Genomic DNA, 15,930 nt, shown 5'->3' with positions numbered 1-15,930 from the left:
AGAAACTTTAAGGAAATCTCCCAATTAAAAATAAAAAGTACAGTACCTTAAACATTCAGTAGGTGATGCTACTCCTTTTTAGTTTCATGCTACTGTGGAGCCTTTGACCAATTTTCTGCTATAAAAGAGGCCATGAACATGAAATTTGGCCCAAATTTCTTTAGTCCCTCTGTTGTGCTGAAACAGGCTCAGATGATATTTAGAAGTTTATCTAACACTACGTTAGAAAGATAATTAGAATATTTTTGCAGTGGTTAAGATGGAAGGAGGCCTGGCTATTATTAGCAAAGATCTGATCTTTGAAGGGTATTAAGTTTAAAATGAATTTGGAAGGAAATTTTACTTAGCTAAATAACAAGTATTTTTAAAGTATCATATTAACTGATATCTCTAAGTATTAATTGACTGCCTTGTTTTTAGGGCAAAGGGAAAACTTTGGCAAAAACATGGTTCCAGCCCTATTTGTCTTTTAATTAGTTTCTTTAGCTTTAGAATGGAATCTAAAGGTGATTGCATCATATTTCATAATCAGCCAGCTGTTTAGTCCAGTACTAGACACTGAGGTGGCAAGGTCTTCAGTCTGAGCAGCCTTAGCATTTGCCTGCCTGAGTTCTGGAGACCCCAAACAGGTCTGGATTTACTGTCACTTTTTCCATCTACACACCTGGCCCTCTGTATTGCAGAAATAAACCCTGTAACTACTTCACCCTACCCCCACCCCTGCTTTCCCAGCTGGAGATGTTGCCACTGCCCTTTGGAGCAGCCCACCTGTCACCAGTGCACACCTCAGTCCACAGGGGTGTGCCATTAATATGTTGCAGCTGATGCCTCTCTCTTTAAAACAGGGTGGTTGTCACCTTGGTGACTCACACAGGGCTTGCCAGCTCAGACTCTGGAATCTCTATGTCTATCTCAAGTCTCGGGTCTCCCACCTGACCACACATTGCTGTGTTTGTAGTTAATTAAGTTGGCGTTAATCAAGACCCAGGTGAGGAGCAGTGAGGTAATATTTTGCTTGTATTGCTTTAATATGCATCATCTGATTAATAGTCCTAGAGTAAAGAAGTTCTCAAAATATAAAGCTGCCAAATTACAAATTACAGTGAAAATTCTGGATATTTGCTTTTAACTTGTCCTTGTACATGGAGTCAGGGAGCCTCTTGCATTCCTATACCAAGTCACCTGTTTGAGAATAGGACTTTTTGTTTGGTTTTTGAATTTGAACATTTGAAATTCTTTGTAGCAAAGCAAATTGCTGACAAAACTGGGTCAGGGAAGGCGTTTGGGGGTCAACAGTTTGTATTTTGTATCATTTTTAGTTTGAGGAATGCTTTGCTTTTGGCCCAGGGGAGTTGTGCCAGATGTTGCATTAAGCAGTTGGAAGATTTGGGGAGTGGAGTGGGGGATGGAATCAAAGACAAGATATTGCTAATTATGTGTGGAACTCCACACAGAATTAAAATGGACTTTTTTGAACTTCTTATTGTGAGGGGCACACAGAAAAACAATTTTATTTCTTTTTTTTTTTTAACAATTTTATTTCTAAAAATTGGTCTACATTGTTTTTCAGGTTTGGATTCAAGACCAATGGTGGGTTGAAATTACATTGAATCTCTTTTAAAAAATGAAATAGAATAGTTAATATCAGGATACACTGCAAGTAGTTAAAAGTATATTTGGTGTAACTTTTGTTTCAGTTGTATGATTGTATATATATATATATATTTTAAATATTTATTTATTTATTCATGATAGAGGAGAGAGAGAGAGGCAGAGACACAGGCAGGAGAATCAGGTTCCATGTCAGGAGCCTGATGCGGGACTCGATCCCGGGACTCCAGGATTGCGCTCTGGGCCAAAGGCAGGCGCCAAACCGCTGAGCCCCCCAGGGATCCCCTTGTGAATGTATATTAAAATGTGTTATAAAACAAATTAAAAGTCACCAATTAGAAGTCTAGGAGTCTTATGAATTGTTTTAACTCTGGAAAAAGAACATGAAAAGGGCCTTTTTGGGTGATTTTCAAAATAATCTTGATATTGATAGCCTTGTAATATTAGATACCTAATTTTTCTTTTACTTCCTTAAGATTTTATTTATTTGAGATAGAGCGAGAGAGCAAGCACGAGCTGGGGGGGGGGCGGGGTGGTGCGGGCAGAGGGAGAAGCAGACTCCCCACTGATCAGGGAGCGAGGCTGATGTGGGGCTCAATCCCAGGATTCTAGATACTGACTGAGCCACCCAGGCACCGTAATTTTATTTTTCTATTTAAATTGTGTTCCCCTTTATATAGTTTAACATAGTGAAAGCCCATCCTCTCTCAGGTTAGACTGTTTCTCGTGTTTCCTTCATGTGACTAAAGAGGGAAGGGTGCAGATTTGCTGTCTGGTGTGTGTGTGTGTGTGTTTCACCTTCTCCCAGGGGCACGGGGTGGGGGGAGTGGTGCAGATTGGGAAATAGCTAGAGAGGGACAGCAGTCATCCTCAAGTGTCTAGAAGTGGGTGGGTCTGGAGCTTACTTAGTAGAACTGTTCATTGCACAGAAGTGATGGTTTGGCCGATACCTGGGAACGCAGCTTCTGTGTGACGACCCCCATGGGGATGGCATTCTAACCTCCGTTTTCAGAAGAAGCTGACTTGCTCCAGGTCATGTAGCTCAGCTGGAGCGAGGTCAGTAGTGAGTACATAGTGAGTCAGCCCTGGGCGCGGTTCGCCAGGCTCTGCTGCCGGTGAGCTGGCGACCACCCCTCGGCCCTGCGGAAAGCGCTGGGACTTCGTGGGGAGGGAGTCTACCTGAACCCGCGTGGGAAACCAACGGGCGTAGCAGGGCGGCGCGTGGAGCGCCGTCGCGAGAGGCGGCGTTTCCGGGGCGTTGCCGGCCTCCCTTGCCCCGCCCTCCCCGCAGCATTGCCCCGCCCCACCGTAAGGCCCCGCCCCTCAGCCGTCTGTCCCCGCCCAGCCGGGCGCGGGCGGGCGGCGTCGCCTTTAAGAGCTCCCCGGTGTTTTGGGGGCCGCGGGCCGGGCGCGCTGACCTGGTGCGCATGTCCCGGGCGGTGACGCCGGCGCCGGGCTCCATGTGTGCGGCCGAGGGGCGCATTATCTGGCCGGCGGCGCGGGCGGGCGGGCGGACCGGCGGAGCGAGCGCCGCGGGCCCGGGCGGCCCCACAGGCGGAGCGAGCGCGCGCGGCCCGGCGCCCCCGGCCCCTCGGCCGCCCGGCCCCGCAGGCGACCCCGGCCCCACGGCCCCGCGAACCCGCGCGCTGCCCTAGGGCCCGGCCGGCCCGCGGCCCGGTAAGTTCTGGACCAAACTTGGCGGGGCGCAGGGGTCGGGGGGTGGGGTCGGGGCTGGGGTCGTGAGGTGGAGCCTGGAGCGTCGGGGTGGCGAGGGTCGGGCAGGGTCGGGGGTCAGTGGGCTCTGAGGGACCCCCCCGCGTGAGCATGGAAAAGTGAGAGCGAGCGAGTGAGTTCTATCTACTCCTTGTATTCTGGGAGCGTCTTCCTAGCGCTACCCTAGAAAGTTCCGCGCTCCGACGCCGCCCAGGCACGTGGGGGCCGGGCCGGGCGGGGGTCCCGGAAAGTCTCGGCGTCGCCCCCCTTCCTTCGCTTCCTCCGGGGCCGGGGGAGGGGCTGGGCCTCCAGGGGTCGCTTCCGAGCGGCCGGGACGGGCGGGGGAGGGGGTGGCGAGAGGGCGGCACGTGGGCGCGCGGGGCGGGGGGTCCCAGGCGGGGGCGGGGGGCGGGGGTCCCGGGCGGGCCTGGCCGCTGCGCTGAACCCCGCGGCGGCGGCGACGGCGGCGGCGGAGGATCCCGTGTCAGAATAAGAGTCCCCGCGCGCCCACGCCTGCAGGGCCGGCCCTCTCCCAGCTCGCGCCCTTACTGCCTGACCCCCGGGAGCCGCAGGACCCTTCCCCCTCTCTGGACTTAAGCCCTTCATGGGGCGGTACACTTTAAATTTGCCTCCGCGTTTAGGCGGTGGCTGTATTGATTTTTTTTTTTTTCCCCACCTGGAATGGGTCGGCATCAGTGACTAGACAGCAGCAGCTGGCCTTTTAAAGGGATTATTGCCAAGAATCGGAATTGATCACTTCAACAAGGAAAGGCTTATGGGCAGGGCCCCAGCCTAGAGCGTGATTGACACTTGGTGTGCGTGCACACACTGGGCCTCAGAAATGAATGGGGATCCCTCCATTAGGAACTGAATGTCAACCCTTAGGTGCGCATTTCTGTCCTGCCCTGGGAACTTTGCAGGGGCTGTTAAATTTTGTGTATTTGACCCAGCGTCTTTAGCTCTGTAGTTCATCCTTATCTCGAGAGCTTTGGATTTTTTAGATCAAAGTCCGGATGAGTCAGTTGAGTCTTTAATTTTTCTTTCTTCCTCACCCTTTTACTTCTTTCAGTTTTCTTGAGTACACAGTGCTTGTCTGGTCCTGTGTGTCCATTTCGCACAGTGACACCTTCTGGCTGTGGCAGCACAGATAAACTGAGGGACAGACAGCCTTCTGTGTAGTTTCTTTAGACTTGTACTGATTGTCCTTTGATGTTCTTTTTTTTTTTTTTCCTGGTAATAGTTACAAGTTTTCTTTTAAGTTAGATTAGGTGAAATAATGTTTGCTGGCACCAGATCAGGATGCTAAAATTAGTAGCATGTTACACCTGACAGCAAGCCATGGAGGAGGGCTGGATAAACCATACCAGTCCCCAGATTTGAGTGCCTGTTAAATACAGGTATCTTCCTTGCCCATAACACTCCAGTATGGTGGAGGATATAATCCCTACGTTACAGGCGAGGAAACTGAGGCTCTTGGAGGCTAGGCTGCTTGTCCAAAGCTACTGAGTGGTGCAGGGGCAGAGCTTGGCTTGAGCCTGATGTTTTTGAGATACGAGCCCAGGAATGCTCCTGTTTGCAACCCACTGTGTGAGCATTTCCTGGGCATTGCTAAAACAAGAAGCCATGTACTTGTCTAGCCTCCGTTCTACTTCTCCTAGGAGTTGGGGGATGGATGACCTGATGACTTAGGGACACCATTGTAACCCTCTGATGTCCTCAGCAGAGTTACCTGCTGGCCTTGAAGGAGCCAAGCCACAGACCTGCCCCTTTGCATTTGCTTCCTCAGCTTCCAACTCAGAAAAGTTGGCCCTTTTCTAGAGGAAGTAGTTTAGAATGGAGATTTTGAGAGCATGAGAGCAGTTTGCTAGATCCTTTCCTCATGTAGTCTCCCATTCTTCGTCTTCATCCCATATTACTCCTCTAAAATTCTGAAGCTGATATTTACAGAAGATTGCCTCTCATCTTGGATGTGATGTAGAAATTGGGATGGGCCCTGTGTTACCAATTTGGATGCATTGTTATTTCCATTCAGATGACATCATTTTTTTTTTAATGTCAAGTCATCTATATTAATGCAGTATTATTTGGCAGATCCTACAATCGTATATTGTGATAGTGAAGAAAGAAATAATGCTACTTTTGGTAGAAAAAAAATCCTGGAAGGATTTGTACCGGAATGATAACAGAATTGCTGGGTTAGGGTGAGGAGTGTTTTTTTTTTTTCTTAAACTTTTTGATATCTGTGTATTTTGTGATTATTTGAAAAATAAGAAACATTTTAATTTTTTTATTTTTATCTTTTCAAGATTTTATTTATTCATGAGAGACACAGAGCAAGAGGCAAAGACATAGGCAGAGGGAGAAGCAGACTCCCTGCAGGGAGCCTGATGTGGGACTTAATTTTAGGACCCCAGGATCATGACCTGAGCCAAAGGCAGACGCTAAACCACTGAGCCATCCTAGTACCCCAGAAACTTTTTTTTTTTTTTTTAAGATTTTATTTATTCATGGGCGGGGGTGGAGGGTGGGCAGAGAAGCAGGCTCCATGCAGGGAGCCTGATGTGGGACTCGATCCCAGGACTCCAGTATCATGCCCTGGGCCGAAGGCAGGCACTAAACCACTGAGCTGCCCAGGGATTCCTCAGAAATGTTTTTAAAAAGACATTTTTATTCCGTTACCATTTTTTTAAAAAGATTTTATTTGACAGAGCACAAGCAGGGTGACTGACAGGCTCCCTGCTGAGCAAGGAGCCTGATGTGGGCCAGGATCCTGGGATCATGACCTGAGCTGAAGGCACCCAGGTGCCCCTATTACTGATGTTAAGTAACCTCTACACCTAATGCAGGGCTCGAACTCACAACCCTGAAATCAAGAGTCGCATGCTCTAGTGACTGAACCAGCTAGATAGATGCCTCAAGAAACATTCTTAGAGTAATAAAACAGATTTTATTCAATTCTCAGTTTTTCAGTAGCTTTCACTTATTTTGCATTATTTATTTTGTGAATTTCTGTATTGCAAGGAGTGATTTTTGGATAGGTTTATTCAATAAATATCAGAGTTTATACTATTCCTCTGACACTGTGCTAGGAATCCCTGCTCAGTGGAGTTTACCATGAGATTAGTGGGAGAGAAATTATAATCTCAAAAACATGGAGAAAGTTTTAAGGGCAAGGAGAAAATGATGCTGTGACCTGGTGAGCAAGACTCAAGGGGACCTTTCTACAACTGAGATTGGAGGATGTATAGGAGTTAAATAGGTAAAGAGAAAAAGGAAGAGCATCTTTGATAGAGTATCTGGGACTGAAGGAAGATTGGGGTGGTTGGAGCAGAGAGAGACACACACAGAGATTAGAGGGTCTGGGATCTACTTTAAGAGCAATGGGACCCCCCCCCCCCCCCCCGGTCTAAGAGGATAAGGCAGGGATTCCTGGGATAGTGTTCACAGGACCACCTTGGGCTTTAGAGAGACCACTGAAGGATGCTTCTGAAAGACATGGGTGGGAAAGTAGCGAAGCCATTCGAATTGCCTCTTTCTTCTTCAAGAGATTTCTACATTTATTTTCTTTCTTTTTTTTTTTTTTTTTAAGATTTTATTTATTTATTCATGAGAGACACAGAGATAGGCAGAGGGAAAAGCAGGCTCCATGCAGGGAGCCCTTTGCGGGACTCGATCCCAGGACTCCAGGATCACGCCCTGGGCCAGAGGCAAACACTTAACTGCTGAGCCACCCAGGCATCCCAGTTTTCTTTATTTCTTAAGTAATCTCTATGCCTAACGTGGGGTTTGAACTCAAGACCCTGAGACCAAAAGTCACATGTTCTACCAACTGAGCCGGCCAGGTGCCCCAGATGTTGGCATTTTCTGATGTTTGTCTTCTTAAGGGAAAATTAAGAATGACCGTCAGAGTCTTGAATATGTCAATTCCCAAGAGAGACTAAAATGTAATGGCCTTGCCACTGAGTTCAGTTAAGAACTATCAGTGTGCTAACAATCTCCAACAAAAGCATGAGCAACTCAGATGCTTGTCGAGAGAACTGCCTGCTTGGACTTGTGATGTTTCTGTGCCATTAGATGCAGTGAGCAAGGCTATTTTCCCTAGACTCCCCCCTACCCCCCGCCATAATTGAGTTAATTTATGCTCCTTGTAGAAAACCAGAAAGATTATGAAACAGGTGATTAGGTGAGGTCTTTATGAGCAGTCGTCTTGGGGTAATAGAGCATCTCTGGGATTTCCTTGTACAGTTGTTGGGGTGGGAAGTGTGGCAAAACCAGAAGAACAAGTTGACAGTGTCATAGTTTGAGGCTCATAGAACTGTGTTGCTTGCTAAGTGTGGTTGATTGTTAGAATGGATGCTCTTGAGTGAACTGTTTTAGAAGGTTAGCCAGACAGTCTGGCTTCAGGTTGCTATTCTTTTGATAATGATGTTCTAACTGTGCAAAGCTACATCTTGCATGGAATTAGAAGGCCATGTGTTAAGGTTGAGAGAAAAGACGGGACCTGAAGTGGTGGCAGGGAAGTGGAAGTATTGAGGCTGGTGTTCTTAGAAACAAAAGTACCAGCTGGGGACAGATTCTGCATACTTGTGGATGCTGGCAAACGCGATGCAGGACTTTTTAGTTAAGAGGAATGTCAGACCATGGGCTTATTGCCCCTCCCCTCGTTTTCTAGGCTGTATTTGTGACCTCTTTTTGTCTGATGAAAATGTAGGTTAGTCTTTTAGAAGACAAAGGAACTTACTCTAATTGAATACCTGCAGGTAGCCTTAGGAAGTGACTGGGAATCCTCTGGAACCCTCTAGGGTGGCAGAGGAAAGAGCCCTTGCAGCTTCTCAGTGCGCTGCACCCACTTTCTTTTGATCCTCAGAAAGGTAACCCTGTGTCTCGGGCAAGTTTGTCAGGGGCTTTGCCTTCTTGTTTCCTGGTTCCTTATATGAAAGGACTGAAGGCTTAATATCTGAGAGTTAGACCAGTGTTTGAGATAGAATGTGTTGACATTGGACAATAACCTGCAAGTGGGCTTGAGGTAGGAGTTTTGGGGAAGGTTTGAAACTGTTGCATTTTGAGGTTGCTTGGCCTCAAAGATAGCTAGCTGCAGCTGGGGATTGAGGGGCGGTAGGGGCAGTTGGGGAGAGGGTAGAGGCAGCGTGGGGTTGATAAAGTCTCCACTTGTTGAAGGTTGAATCTTTCATTTCAGCCTTTCCTCCTGCAGCTTTGTCTCCAGACATGGTACTACCTGACCCATCATACTGATCAGATCTTTTGATTGGAATCTTTAAGTTTAATTTGGTTTAAATGAGGTGATGCCTTTAAGTCCGCTTTAAAAAATACTGCTGTGCTATTGTGGCCAAGCAGTCCTCACCCAAGGCTTCCTGCTGTTTGCTGAGTGAGAAGTGAGCCCCTGTACCTATTCCCAGGCAGCAGGTCCCTGCAGTGGTGTCTTAGACCCCTGGATTTGCCTTAGGTTGGGTGGGTGTAAGTTCCGCTTGCCACTTCTTGTGATGTGACCTTGCTGACTGAACCTTATTCTCTGTTTCCGGTTTCTAAAAAGGAGATAATGTCTTCCTTGAACAACTGAGTTGGAATGTGATAATAAATGCAAGTGGCTTAGCACAGGACCTAGTGTATATACAGTTCAGTGAGTGCTGTTACAATGAGAATGGATGAGGCAGAGCACAAAGGCACTGCTTTGCTTCGGGTGTGGAGCACCTCCACACTTTCAGGACAAACTGTCACGGCTTTGTGCCCCTTGGAGCCGTAGCCTGTCCCCATGTTCCAAATGGAAGAAGCCAAAGTCCCCTACAGAGGGTGACACTTTCTAGGGCCACTTTGCTGATTATTCTACAACGGAGAGTGGGTTCCAGCCTTTATGAGTTCAGATTTTGTATGTTTTTTCCACTAGCCTAGGCGGGACCCTAGTGATACAGAATAGCTTAGTTTGTGGGGCCCCACCAGGGGGAAAGGAGGTAGCCCCTTTTCTGTCTTTGCTAAATCTCATGTTCTCACTTTCAGGAATAGTGCCTCCATCTGTGGGATAGGAAGATGTTTGCCAGGCAGATCTGTCCTCCGGGGTCTTGCCTTTAAGAGGCTACTTGCACTTCTGGCTTTATCACAAGTAGTCTCTGGCCAGGGATGGGAAATGGGTTGCCTCCTGATGGTGCTTGTAGTGGCAAATGGGAGAGTCCAGGACTGAATCCTAGTCTCCTTCCAGACTTACAGCTCTTAACCTGGCTTGGGAATTTGATAGATCTGGCTTTGCTGAGTAGTTTACTGCTTTTCAGCCTTGGGTGAGTTGCCTGGTTACCAGGCCTCAGCTCTCCTATCTGTAGGCAGGGAATATATCTTTGATCTCATAGGATGGCTGTGAGGACAAATGGGAAATGTTCGCAAGTAAAAAGTATCTTAGCTCCTGACTCCATTCACCTCTAAGACAAAATTGACCCCCAGATGACAACTACATGATGAGCCCCATAAGATCTTACATGTCAGTTATCACACACAATGAAACACTCAGATTGAGGAGTTAGATTTTCTTTATAACAAAATCCTACCACAGCCTAACAATTTTGAGGTTTTTAGAACTCATTGTAAGGAGCTTTCATCTAAAAAGGTCATCAGGGATCCCTGGGTGGCGCAGCGGTTTGGCGCCTGCCTTTGGCCCAGGGCGCGATCCTGGAGACCCGGGATCGAATCCCACGTCGGGCTCCCGGTGCATGGAGCCTGCTTCTCCCTCTGCCTGTGTCTCTGCCTCTCTCTCTCTCTCTCTGACTATCATAAATAAAAATTAAAAAATAAAATAAAATAAAAAGGTCATCAAATTATTTGGAAGGGAATTGGAAAAAAAAAAAAAAAAGAAAGAAACCCTGTGGTTTTAAACCTGCATATAATCCCAGCATAACGTTTCCTCTAATCCCAGTTATTCTGTGTAATTAGCCTTTGAGTCAGTGGCTTTTAAATTGTATTCCACACATTCTTACCTTGGAGGCAGCTGCTCAACATAACCTTGGAGGTGGACAGGTTTCAGGTCAGTATTCTCTTCACTTGAGATTCTAGCTGGTGGATTTCTGTGGTGGTGATAAGAGGTTTTTAGTTTTCTTGTGTGTTTTGGGCAAGTTTACTCAGCAAGTTCTGAAAACTTTGCCACTGCAACCTTATTCACATCCACAGAGAAAACACATTTTTCCCAACTGCTCAATGATTTGGGGAAAGTAGGAGTGTAGCAAACTGAATTCTTGGTTTGAAGGCATTGGTTGAATTGGTCAAGCCATTCCAGACCTGTAATATTCTCAGGTTTGTGTATCATTGACAGTTCAAATGATTGAACTTCATTTTTTGTTGTCTCCTGTGTTATTCTGTGCATGTAAAGGGTTTGTACCTGCCCCTTCAATGGCCCTGTTTTTTTCAGAGGATTCTGAATCCATGCCCTCCCTGGGATTCTCTTATATGCACTGGAACCCTGGGTGATTTCCAAGTTTGATTAGTGTTTTCCTTAACACTTTTGTTTTTTGTTTCATTAACTGACCTTAACAGTTTGTATGTGGGTCATCTTTCTCTTGTTTCCCCCTTCCCAAACTTTGCAATTTCCTTTGTTGATGTTTGTCTCTGCTGAAGTCTGGGGAGGAGGTGGGAACCTAGGTGTCAATGGTAGGAGTTGCCTGGTCTGCTTTTGAAGTTTTCTTGGGCAAAGATACTAAGGTACCAAGTCTGGGTGGAAATGAAATTGCAGACTTGTAGTCAGTTTATATTTGTCAGAGCATTAGAAATGTAACTATGTTTGATACTTGGGCCCTAGACAAGTCTAGGATTCACCTGGGACTAGCTTGCTTCTGTATGCTGTTTTACTGAACGCAGCACAAATTTCAGGATGAGTGGAGCAGCTCTTGATGTTATAAACTGGAAACTGAGGCCTGAGAGGAGGAGTGGCTTGCCTCTGGTTTAATTTGCAGAAGGAAGGAGAGCATAGCTCTTTGTTCTCTCCTGGAGCTTCCTTGGTCTGATCTCTGTCATCCTTTTTTTTTTTTTTTCCTTTTAAAGATTTTACTTCTAAGTAATCTCTGTACCCAATGTGGGAATTGAATTTACAACCCTGAGATCAAAAGTTGCATGCTTTATCACCTGAACCTGCTAGGCGCTCCATGTCCTTATTTCTTTATGGCTTGGTCAGTTATTAATTAATTACTTCATTCATAATTTTAAAATTTAAATTCAATTTAATTAACACATTGTGCATTTTTTTTTTACATTGTGCATTTTTTAATAAAGATTTTATTACCAAAAAAAAAAGATTTTACTAGAGAGAGCACGCACATGCACGCACAAGCAGGCTTCTGCTGAGCAGAGAGCCCAACCTGGGGGTCTGTTCCAGGGCCCTAGGATCATGACCTGAGCCAAAGGCAGATGCTTAACCAACTGAGTCACCCAGGTGCCCCATGTAGTGTATTGTTAGTTTCAGAGGTCAAATTTAGAGATTCATCAGTTGCATATAACACACATTGTTCATTTCATCAAGTGCCCTACTTCATGCCCATCACTCATTTACCCCATTCCCCCAACCACCTCCCCTCCTGCAACCCTATAGTTTGTTTCCTATAGTTAAGAGTCCCTTATGGTTTGGCTCCCTCTTTCCATCTTATTTTATTTTTACTTCCCTTTCTCTATGTTCATCAGTTTTGTTTCTTAAATTCCATGTATGAGTAATCATAAGGTATTTGTCTTTATCTGAGTGACTTATTTCACTTAGCATAGTACCCTCTAGTTCCATCCACTGGTTTGGTCAGTTCTGTTTTGTACTAGGTCCCTCCTCAATTAGGAGGGCCATTGGCAGGTTTCCTTCCTTAAGGCCTCATCATTTTTTTTAAGTTTTTATTTTAATTCCATTAATACAATATTTTTAAAAGATTTTATTTATTTATTCATGAGAGACACACCCAAAGAGAGGCAGAGAAAAAAAAAAAAGAGAGAGGCAGAGAGACATAGGCAGAGGGAGAAGCAGGCTCCCTGCAAGGAACCTGATATGGGACTTGATCCCTGATCCTGGAATCACGCCCTGAGCCAAAGGCAGGTGCTCAACTGATGAGCCACCCAGGTGTCCCTAGTTAATACGATGTTCTGTTAATTTCAGGTATATGATATAGTAATTCAACAATTCCATGTATCACCTGGTGCTCATCAGGACAAGTGTACTTCTTAATCCCCAAAAAGCCTCTTTTTTTTTTTTTTTTTTGAGCCTGAAGTCATCAAGGTATCTGTAGTGTAGGGATGGGACAGGACATAGGGAGGAAGAACTAAGGACTGCTGGAATCTCAGGGCTGCCTTTAAAAAAACAAAAACAAAACTAGCAGTGTTTCCTGTTTTGGAATCAAGTGGGTGATGGCTTTCAATTTTGAGAGCATGAAACTCCTTTTCCTGTCTATTAAGAAAAAAGTAATGGCACTTATTTGCAGAAATCCTTCAGGTGACTTGGTGACCATTTCAAGGTCAAAGCAAGCAACTGTGAAAGTAAGGTGGAATGGGCTAAATGTCAGTTGCTGGGCTTCAGTGGTTGACTGCTAGTCCAGGGAGAGGGGTGGAGCATTAACAGCCAGTTAAGGGTGCTAGATGATTCTAGAACAGTACAATCTGGTACTGGAGTAGTCTTTAAATTGTATCACAGAAGTGGTTAGAGAGATTGAACATGTTTTGTTTGGAAGAGAGAAGTTTGGGGGTGGGGGCCATGAGGGATTCCAGGAGGCCCATTGGTGAGTCACTATCTGACAGAGGCCTTTTCTACTCCTGGTCCAGTAGGCACCCACTCAGCTCCTCAGGGAATATGGATGGGGTTCTTCTTTTCAGAGAGAATATCAGGTGACCCTACCACAAAAGGCAGTGAAAGTGGACAGATCTTCACCTGGGGAAGGGGCTTAGCATTGGGTGAGCTTTTCAGACATGCACCCATTTTTTGTGGAGGTTAAGATGATGGGAGAGCTTGTCTACTCTGTTGCCTTGTTTTATGGCTTAAGGAAAAAGGAAACTTAATTTGGATAGAAAAGTTAGGGTAAGTTTGGTCTGTTTAACCAGCCTTCTGAGTTTATGAACTACTGTTGGCCTTTTTTTTTTTTTTTTTTTTTTAAGTTAACCCACTGATATTTAAGAGCCTAAGCTGCTCTGGAAGGTGCCCCATGTAGTGAAATGCAGTGTAAGCTTCTTATCAACACATGGTGGAATGAACAGAGCAGGAGATATATTGCTGGCTGTGAGATTCTCTAGACCTTCCTAGCAGGCTAGCTGGGATGGGTGACAGGGATGCAGAGATGTCTTTGCAGCCAGGTGGTTCTAGCCCCAGGCTGTGAGTAACCCTTACTATACTCCAATGTGCTGTGCAAATGTAATTTTTTTTATATGCCATGATGTGAACAAAATGGGGCATCTGATCTATCACTCTCCACTCTCCAGCACACTCTTCTGAGAAGGGGCTGTTTTCTTGATCTTGGGAGGTCTATAGTTCTTGTGGGAAAGGTTGGTGATGTTGGACTAGACCATTTATAAGGGGTATTTCCTTGCAATGGAGCATCAAGGATGGATGGAGTTGACAGATAACCCTCCCATACCTCAGGGTTTCATGGAAAGTCATAGCGGGAAATAAGGTTAAAAATTTTTTTTCAGGTCATTCCAGTTATTATGACCTTAAATGGAAGACTGTTTACACTTCATCTGAGAAGCATGGAGAGCCCTCAGAGATTTGTGAAGAGGAGAGTGTTCACTTTAATTGAGCAGGGAAGCCAGTTAGGAAAAAGGGACATTGATAAAAGGCCTGAGCTAATACGGCCTTGAATTTGCCTGGTGTGGAATAAAAAGCAGGAACAGGTGCTAGAGACACTGTGCAAGGAGACTGGGTGGGGATTAGCTGTATACTAGGGGCTAAGGACAAATCATCCGTATATTCAGAAACTGGGGTCCCTTCCCTGCTTTGCCTGTACTGTACCCCTGGGATCTGGTGATGGCCCTTTCCTGCCCTCGGGTTTTACGGCCACATAAGAGAGATAGAATAGGGTGCCCTGAGAGAGAGGGAAGAGTGAGTAGGAGCATGTCTGAAAGGTGCAGCAGAGTGAGGACTGGAAGTTGACACAGGCTCTACATTTGTGGGTCTTTGGTTTTAGGGGTGCTGAATGTGAGCAAAGAGGAGTTGAACTGGGTCCTGGAGAAGGTGGTCTGAGGTAATGTCTACTGCCTGGGAGAAGGTGGACGTTTGTGAGACAGCCTAGCCTGTGGTGCTGGATGGCTCCTCTTTGTTTTACCTGGCTGGGAGGGAGGATACATACAGTGGGCTGAGGTCTGAATGCCCCCTGCGACTTTTAGAAGTCTCGTGATTGTAAGGGGTATGTCTGTGAATCTGCCAGATTGCAGCCACCACAATTGGGGGGAAGCTGCAGAACTTTATCTGTTCTTATGCCTCCTCTTCCCAAACTAATAGTGCTTTGTGTTAGAAGAAAAAAAAAAAAAAAAAAAAGTGAAAGAATAAACTAAGAGTGACCATACACATCTCCTCTGTTTCAAGAGTGAGGTGGGGATGGAGGGAAATTAGATGGACACAGCCTGTGGAACTGTAGCAATTAGAGGGACTAGAAAGAGATTTGATGTGATTTCAGTGTCCTAAGACCTGGTTGGTAACCTGCATTTTCTAGATTCTGAGGATTTTCCAACTTGAGATTTTGGATACTTTTCTGGAAAGACACAGAGTGATTAAAGCTCTTCTCTGAAACATTCACATGAATTATTCCAACAGCTGCTCCTTTCTGGTTTGAGAAAGTTTCCTTGTTTCATGCATTGCTGAAATGTTTTCATATCATGGCTCTTTTGGCAGAGTCCAGGGGAGAAGACAGGTGGGTGTCCAACAGAGTAACACCACCAGTGTTGAGAGGGGGAAAGGCTCATAGTTGCAGGAAGGAAAGGGGCCTTGGGGATTTGGCACTTGAAAAAAAATGACTTGAGTTCCAGAGTAGCACCTGGTAAGTGAGGAATCAGGCGAGGTAAATTAAGGCAGCAGCGTGGTGCCCCATATACAGAGCTAGGAGGGCTGGCATGTGTCCTGGCCCCTGCCCATCCTAGGAAGCCCTCCTTGTAAGGCCTGGCTGTTCCTGAGCCCTGTATCTTCTGCTGTCTTCTCACTGCTATGTCAGTGGCCAGGAGACCAGTTTTATTTCTACTAGTTTGTGTCTGCTCTGTTTATTGCCTCATACTTGTGAGCCTTGTGCTGTTCTCATGGAAAATCTGCATGTGTGCAGATTTCTCTCTGTGGGGGACTCTGGTTTGCGTCTGTGGTGTGCTAGAGTGTGGTTGGTGTGTGTACATCTTACTAGAAATGAAGATGAAAATTGGTCATGGTTTGTGACCCCGGCTGGCAGTATTGATCAAGTCCTTTAAGCCCCTTCCTTTGGCTTGTACCTTGGCAGGTAAGGACTCAGAAATATGTGCTTCAACACCTCTGAGGTGTTTTGTGCCTTTTAAAGAAAGGATGCACATGAGTAATTGAATTTGCTGCATGGTCCACAGGATACAGCTTGCATAGTTGATGCTCACTCCTCCATGAAGTTTCCAGCAACTCAGGAAAGGGTTAAGTTAGTGTGCTTT

General features: G+C 45.9%; 1 protein-coding gene and 1 long non-coding RNA gene across 9 annotated transcripts in view; one reads left to right on the top strand and one right to left on the bottom strand.

Moving 5' to 3' along the window:
- Positions 1-15,930, top strand: part of GATAD2A (GATA zinc finger domain containing 2A) — a 114,649-nt gene that overhangs the window by 17,818 nt on the left and 80,901 nt on the right. Inside the window, exon 1 of one of the 7 annotated variants that reach the window (XM_072786591.1) lies at positions 3,193-3,288. The exons of the other annotated variants lie outside the window; for them this stretch is intronic. The gene's annotated coding sequence lies outside the window, so the exon portion shown is untranslated. Of the gene's footprint in view, positions 1-3,192; positions 3,289-15,930 lie in introns of those variants that run through there. 7 annotated transcript variants of the gene reach the window in all.
- The window catches only part of LOC140610484 (uncharacterized), a 44,440-nt gene that overhangs the window by 9,603 nt on the left and 18,907 nt on the right, over positions 1-15,930 (bottom strand). The window contains exons 3-4 of one of the 2 annotated variants that reach the window (XR_012012124.1): positions 10,302-10,388; positions 9,854-10,092 (exon numbers count right to left, since the gene is read on the bottom strand). This is a non-coding gene — a long non-coding RNA (uncharacterized lncRNA). Of the gene's footprint in view, positions 1-9,853; positions 10,093-10,301; positions 10,389-15,930 lie in introns of those variants that run through there. The other variant, XR_012012125.1, reaches the window with a different exon arrangement.

Source organism: Canis lupus, chromosome 19 (genome assembly GCF_048164855.1).
Source record: "Canis lupus baileyi chromosome 19, mCanLup2.hap1, whole genome shotgun sequence".
Classification (NCBI taxonomy): Eukaryota; Metazoa; Chordata; class Mammalia; order Carnivora; family Canidae; genus Canis; species Canis lupus.
This window is presented reverse-complemented; position numbering and strand designations above follow the sequence as displayed.